A 6,276-nucleotide genomic window follows, 5' to 3' on the forward strand; every position below is an offset into this window, starting at 1 on the left:
GCTATTTGTCTGATTCTCATACATGCGTAGCCTGCAAGAGCAATTAGGACATCGACCCCAACTTTCGGCTTCTAAACGAAAACAAGGTCTTTGAGGTTGGCGCAGTGCGCACAACCAGGGGAGTCAACCCACCGAATGCAACACCTCCCCTATATAAGCTATTTGTCTGATTCTCATACATGCGTAGACTGCAGCAATGATTAGGACATCCACCCCAACTTTTGACTTCTTAAACAAGACAGGGTCTTTGAAGTTGGTGCAGTGCACACAACCAGGGGAGTCGACCCATCAAACGCAACACCTCCCCTATATAAAGCTATTTGTCCGATTCTCATACGTGTAGTCTGCAGCAGCGATTACGACATCGACCCCAACTTCCGAATTCGTTTGCATTGACCGCACCAAAGGTGCGCGCCTTGGTGTGCACCCTGGAGTGCACTTTGGTGCTCACCTCGGTGCACACTTTGGTGTGCACCAAAGGTGCGCACCTTGGAGCGCACCAAAGGTGTACACTTTGGAGCGCACCACATAGGGTCTTTGAGAGGTTGGCGCAGTGCGCACACCAAGGTGGGTGTTGAGGTGCGTGCCGAGGTGGGTGGGTGCTAGGGTGCGCTCCATGGTGGGTGCCAGGGTGGGTGCGTGCTAGGGTGGATTCCAAAGAGGGTCATAGGGTGGGTGCCAAGGTGGGTTGGTGATATAGTGGGTTCAAAGGTGGGTACTAGGGTGGGTTCCAAGGTGGGTCACAAGTTGGGTGCCAGGATGCGTGGGTGTTAGGTTGGGTGCCAAGGTGGGCTCCTGCGTGGGTGGGTGCTAGGGTGGGTTTCAAGGTGGACGCGAGGGCGGGTGCCAAGGTGGGTAACAAGTTGGGTGTTAGGATGGGTGAGTGCTAGAGTGGGTGCCAAGGTGGGTGGGTGCTAAGGTGGATGCCAAGGTGGTTCACAGGGTGGGTGGGTTCTAGGGTGAGTTCCAAGGTGGGTCACAGGTTCAGTGCTAGGGTGGGTGTCAAGGCGGGTGTCGAGGTGCCTGGGTGCTAGGGTGTGGATGCCAATGTGGGTCATAGGGTGGGTACTAGGGTGGGCTGCAATGTGGGTGCCAAGGTGGGTAACATGCTCGGTGGGTTCTAAATTGGGTGCCAGGGTGGGTGTGCACCCACCTTGCCCGAGGTGGGTGCCAAGGTGCCAGTGTGGGTGGGTGCTAAGGTGGATGCCAAGGTGGGTGAGAAGGTGGGTGATAGGTTGAGTGGTAGGATGGGTGGGTGCCAAGATGGGTCACAGGGTGGGTGCAAGGGTGGGTAGGTGCTAGGGTTGGTGTCAGGGTGGGTGGGTGCTAGGTTGGGTTCCAAGGTGGGTGCGAGGGTGAGTGTCAAGGTGGGTCACAGGTTAGGTGCTAGGATGGGTGAGTGCTAGGGTGCAAAGGTGCCAGGGTGGGTGCTAGGATGGGTCGATGCTAGGGTGAGTGGCAAGGTGGGTCCACAAGTGTCAAGGTGGGTGCCGAGGTGGGTGCCAAGTTGGGTTCCAAGGTGGGTGCCAACGTGGGTGCTAGGGTGCGTGGGTTAAAGGGTGTGTCACAACGTGGGTGCCAGGATGGGTGCGCACCCACACTGGCCAAGACGGGTGCAAGGTTGGGTTCCAAGCCCGGTCACAGGCTGGGTGCTAGGATGGGTGGGTGCCAAGGTGGGCACCAGGGTGGGTGCACCCACCCTGGCCAAGGTGGGTCACGGGGTGGGTCCTAGGGTGGGTAACGGGGTGGGTACTAAGGTGCGTGCCAAGGTGGGTCATAGGGTGGGTGCCAAGGTGGGCACCAGGGTGGGTGTGCACCAACCCTAGCCAGGGTAGGTCACGGGGTGGTTGTCGGGGTGGGCTTCAAGGAGCCAAGGTGGGTGGCAAGTAGCCAAGTTGCGTGCCAAGGTGGGTGTCGGGGTGGGTGCCAAGGATCCAAGGTGGGTGCCAAGGAACCAAGGTGGGTGTCTGGGTGGGTGCCGAGGTGGGAGCCAGGGTGGGTCCCAAGGTGAGTGCAAAGGTGGGTGCCAGGGTCAAGGTGAGTGCCAATGTGGGTTCCAAGGTGCCAGGGTCAGGGTGAGTGCCAATGTGGGTTCAAAGGTGCTAAGTTGGGTGCGAGGTTGGGTGTGAGGGTGGGTGGGTGCCAAGGTGTGCTAGGTGGAAGCCCGGGTGGGTCGGCATCCCATGGGTGTCGAGTTGGGTGCCTGATGGGTGCTTCTTGTCAAGTTTTAGTCGTCGGGACTCATTTCGAGCCTTAGAGGTCGTTTCTTGTCCGGTTGCCCTGTCTTCGACCTGGGAACCCAATTTTGGTCCTCGGGTCCCATTTTTTTTTGTCTCGCATCCCACTTTTGGCCTGTGGCCTTTTCGGGGTCGATTCTCGTTTTGGGCATCAGAGCATGTTTCTTCTCCTAAAACCCAATATTTGTTTATTAAGTCTCGGAACACATTTTTGTTCTCGTGGACCCATCATGGGTCTTGGAACGCATTTGTGGTCCTTGGGTCCCATTTTGCATCCCGAAACTTGTGTTTTGGTGCTTGATCCCTATTTTGGGTGCCCACCTTGCACCAAGTGCGCACCCGGGGCAAACCGAGCGCCTTGGTGCACCGGGGCAAGATCGAGCGTGCACCCGAGGCGCCCCGAACATGCACCAAGGTGCACTCGGCCCACATGTGAGCGCAGGTCGTTGCGCCCGAGGTGGTGTGTGGGCACCGCGTTGCAGACGGGACACTGCACGCACACGACGCCCCGTCCAGGTGCACGCACGTAGGCCGGGCCGGGTGCACACCCGATGCCCTAGCAAGGTGCGTGCACCCGGGCAGGGCTCACACTTGGCGAACGGGGCGCACTTCGCGAGGGAGGGTGTGCACCTCGACGGGGGTGGGTGGCCGGGGTGGATTCGCACGTGGGTCGCGGTTTGCTAAGTACACACTGCGACAAGCTCATAACGGGTGCGATCATACCAGCGTTAGTGCACCGGATCCCATCAGAACTCCGCAGTTAAGCGCGCTTGGGCCGGAGTAGTACTGGGATGGGTGACCTCCCGGGAAGTCCCGGTGTTGCACCCTTTTTTAGTTTTTCGCCGGGCGTCGCAATGCTATTTGAATTAACCTTTTGCCCGTTTGCGTTCTCGTCGGGGCCGGGCCGGGCCGGGGTGCGTTGCCCGCACTACCGCGCGCGCCGGGGCGACACCGAGCGCGCACCCGAGGCGCCCCGAGCACACAGGCCACGGTGCAACCCGGGCGTTGTGCGCGCACCCCGGTGCGCCCGAGGTGCTGCGCGCGCACCCAGGTGAAATCGGTGTGCACCTCGGCCAGTGCGCGCTCGGTCGAGTCGCGCACGTTGGCCAAGGTGCACGGTGATGTTTCTTACTCTAAGGTTCCGCACCAGACGCCCGGGACAGGTGAGCGAAGCTGGGCGGGGCCGGGTGCGCGCCCGGGGCAGGTGCACGCAGCTGGAGAGAGCTTTGGAGCGCACCAGAGGTGCGCACCTTGGAGCACACTTCGGAGCGCACCAATGATGCGCTCCATTCAAAAGTTTCCTGAAAAGGCAAAAAAAGTTGAGATTATAGAATTTCCCACTTGAGAGATTGTAAAAAAAAAAAATTTAAAATGAAGGAAACGCGGGTGCCAAGGTGTGCGCGCCCGGGTGCGCAGCCCAGCCAAGGTGTGCGCACCAAGGCGCCCACCCTGGCGAAGGTGCACGCAAGGTGCGCACCCGAGGCAAACCGGACAATTAACCCAACTTTCGACTTCGCGCGCACCTGCGCACCTTGGAGCGCACTTCGGAGCGCTCCTTGGTGCGCACCAATCTTGGGCACCTCGGAGTGCACCATGGCGCCCACCAAGGTGCGCACCCGGGGCAAACCGAGCTTCGACTTCGTGCGCACCTTGGAGGCGCCCACCAAGGTGCGCAGCCCAGCCAAGGCGTGCGCATCAAGGTGCGCACCCGGGGCAAACCGAGCTCCGACTTCGTACGCACCATGGAGCGCACAAAAGGTGCGCAACCCAGCCAAGGTGTGCGCACCCCGGGCAAATCGAGCTCCGAATCGTGCGCACCAGAGGTGCACGCCATCGTGCGCACCTTGGAGCACACTTCGGAGCCCTCCTTGGTGCGCACCGATGTTGTGCACCTCGGAGCGCACCCGGGGAAAACAATGCAATTAACCCGACTTTTGACTTCGTGCGCACCTCGAAGCGCTCTCGGGTTCGCACCTCGGAGCACACCGAGGTGCGCACCTTTGATGCGCTGCCTTCACCAATTTCCAGAAAAGGCAAGAAAACATTGAGAAGGTGTGCGCACCGAGGTGCCCACCCTGGCGAAGGTGCACGCGAGGTGCGCACCCGGGGCAAACCGGGCTCCGACTTCGTGCACGCCATGCTGCGCACCTTGGAGGGCCATGGTGCGCACCTTGGAGCAAACTTCGGAGCGCTCAATGGTGCCCAACCCAGCCAAGGTGCCCACCGCGGCGAAGGTGCACGCGAGGTGCGCACCCGGGGCAAACCGGGCTCCGACTTCGTGCACGCCGCACCTTGGAGCACACTTCGGAGCGCTCCTTGGTGCGCACCAGGGCGCGCAAACCAGCCGAGGTGCCCACCCCGGCGAAGGTGCACGCGAGGTGCGCACCCGGGGCAAACCGGGCTCCGACTTCGTGCACGCCATGGTGCGCACCCGGGGCAAACCGGACTCCGACTTCGTGCAGGCCGCACCTTGGAGCACACTTCGGAGCGCTCCTTGGTGCGCACCATGGTGCCCACCAGGGCGCGCAACCCAGCCAAGGTCTGCACACCAAGGTGCCCACCCCGGCGAAGGTGCACGCGAGGTGCGCACCCGGGGCAAACCGGGCTCCGACTTCGTGCACGCCATGGTGCCCACCGCGGCGAAGGTGCACGCGAGGTGCGCACCCGGGGCAAACCGGGCTCCGACTTCGTGCACGGCGCACCTTGGAGCACACTTCGGAGCGCTCCTTGGTGCGCACCATGGTGCCCACCAGGGCGCGCAACCCAGCCAAGGTGTGCGCACCAAGGTGCACGCGAGGTGCGCACCCGGGGCAAACCGGGGTCCGACTTCGTGCACGCCGCACCTTGGAGCACACATCGGGGCGCTCCCGGGTTCGCACCGTGGTGGGCACCTCGGAGCACACCAAGGTGGGCAGCGAGGTGCGCACCTTTGATGCGATGCCTTCACTAATTTCCATAAAAGGCAAAAAAAAACGAGATTTTAAAATTTCCGTTTTGAAAGATAGTGAAAAAAAGGGAATGCTGGTGCCATCTTGAGCCCGCCCTGGTGCGCAGCCCAGCCAAGGTGTGCGCACCAAGGTGCCCACCCTGGCGAAGGTGCGCGCCCGGGCAATTAACCCAACTTCCAACCTCGCGCGCGCCAGGGTGGGAGCGCACCCAACAACCGGGCCTGGGAAGAGCCAATGCGAGAAACCCCACCAAACGCTTTGACAAAAAAAGAGGGGGCGCTCCAGTAACCCCGCTTCGGAGCGCACCCTGGGCAAACCCAGCCAAGGTGCCCACCCCGGCCAAGGTGCAGGCGAGGTGCGCACCCGGGGCAAACCGGGCTCCGACAACGTGCACGCCGCACCTTGGAGCACACTTCGTAGCGCTCCCGGGTGCGCACCTTTGATGCGCTGCCTTCACTAATTTCCAGAAAAGGCAAAAAAAAAAGGAGATTTTGAAATTTCCGTTTTGAAAGATAGTGAAAAAAACGGAACGCGGGTGCCATCTTGAGCCCGCCCTGGTGCGCAGCCCAGGCAAGGTGCCCACCCTGGCAAAGGTGCGCACCCGGGCAATTAACCCTACTTCCGACTTCGTGCGCGCCAGGGTGGCAACCGGGCCTGGGAAGAGCCAATGCGAGAAACCCCACCAAACGCTCCGACAAAAAAAGAGGCGGCGCTCCAATAACCCCGCTTCGGAGCGCAGCCGGGGCAAACCCAGCCAAGGTGCCCACCCCGACGAAGGTGCACGCGAGGAGCGCACCCGGGGCAAACCGGGCTCCGACAACGTGCACGCAGCACCTTGGAGCACACTTCGAAGCACTCCCGGGTGCCCACCGGCGTTGCGCACCGTGGTGGGCAGCGAGGTGCGCACCTTTGATGCGCTGCCTTCACTAATTTCCAGAAAAAGGCAAAAAAAAATGAGATTTTAAAATTTCCGTTTTGAAAGATAGTGAAAAAAAAGGAACGCGGGTGCCATCTTGAGCCCGCCCTGGTGCGCAGCCCAGGCAAGGCATGCGCACCAAGGTGCCCACCCGAGGTGCACACCCGGGGCAAAC

At 61.2% G+C, this 6,276-nt stretch overlaps 1 non-coding gene across 1 annotated transcript; it reads left to right on the forward strand.

Annotated features, from left to right (window-relative positions):
* The first annotated feature begins 2,946 nt into the window (after positions 1-2,946).
* Positions 2,947-3,065, forward strand: LOC131861106 (5S ribosomal RNA). Its single transcript, XR_009360187.1, has one exon. It is a non-coding gene; the product is annotated as a 5S ribosomal RNA (ribosomal RNA).
* Positions 3,066-6,276: the final 3,211 nt, after the last annotated feature.

Source organism: Cryptomeria japonica, unplaced genomic scaffold, assembly GCF_030272615.1.
Source record: "Cryptomeria japonica unplaced genomic scaffold, Sugi_1.0 HiC_scaffold_20, whole genome shotgun sequence".
Lineage (NCBI taxonomy): Eukaryota > Viridiplantae > Streptophyta > Pinopsida > Cupressales > Cupressaceae > Cryptomeria > Cryptomeria japonica.